The sequence below is a fragment of the Bison bison genome, unplaced genomic scaffold, assembly GCF_000754665.1.
Source record: "Bison bison bison isolate TAMUID 2011002044 unplaced genomic scaffold, Bison_UMD1.0 scf7180017860456, whole genome shotgun sequence".
NCBI classification, from domain to species: Eukaryota; Metazoa; Chordata; class Mammalia; order Artiodactyla; family Bovidae; genus Bison; species Bison bison.
Window position 1 is genome coordinate 2,212,770 of NW_011491028.1, and position 579 is coordinate 2,213,348.

At 42.8% G+C, this 579-nt stretch overlaps 1 protein-coding gene across 3 annotated transcripts in view; it reads left to right on the top strand.

Moving 5' to 3' along the window:
- The window catches only part of PRKG1 (protein kinase, cGMP-dependent, type I), a 1,420,729-nt gene that overhangs the window by 1,156,053 nt on the left and 264,097 nt on the right, over positions 1–579 (top strand). The gene's annotated exons all lie outside the window — the stretch shown is intronic.

Consider the following 579-nt stretch of genomic DNA (forward strand, 5'->3'; position numbering starts at 1 on the left):
GTCATGTCTCTGCTTTTTAATATGCTGTCTAGGTTGGTCATAACTTTCCTTCCAAGGAGTAAGTGTCTTGTAATTTCATGGCTGCAGGCACCATCTGCAGTGAATTTGGAGCCCAGAAAAAACAAAGTCAGCCAGTTTCCACTGTTTCCAACTCTATTTGCCATGAAGTGGTGGGACCGGATGCCATGATCTTCGTTTTCTGAATGTTGAACTTTAAGGCAACATTTTCACTCTGCTTTTTCACTTTAATCAAGAGGCTCTTTAGTTCTTCTTTGTTTTCTGCCATAAGGGTGGTGTTCTGCATATCTGAGGTTATTGACATTTCTCGCAGCAGTCTTGACTCCAGCTTGTGCTTCCTCTAGGCCAGCGTTTCTCATGATGTACTCTGCATATAAGTTAAATAAGCAGGGTGACAATATACAGCCTTGACGTTCTCCTTTTCCTATTTGGAACCAGTCTGCTGTTCCATGTCCAGTTCTAACTGTTGCTTCCTGACCTGCGTACAAATTTCTCAAGAGGCAGGTTAGGTGGTCTGGTATTCCCATCTCCTTCAGAATTTTCCACAGCTTATTGTGATCC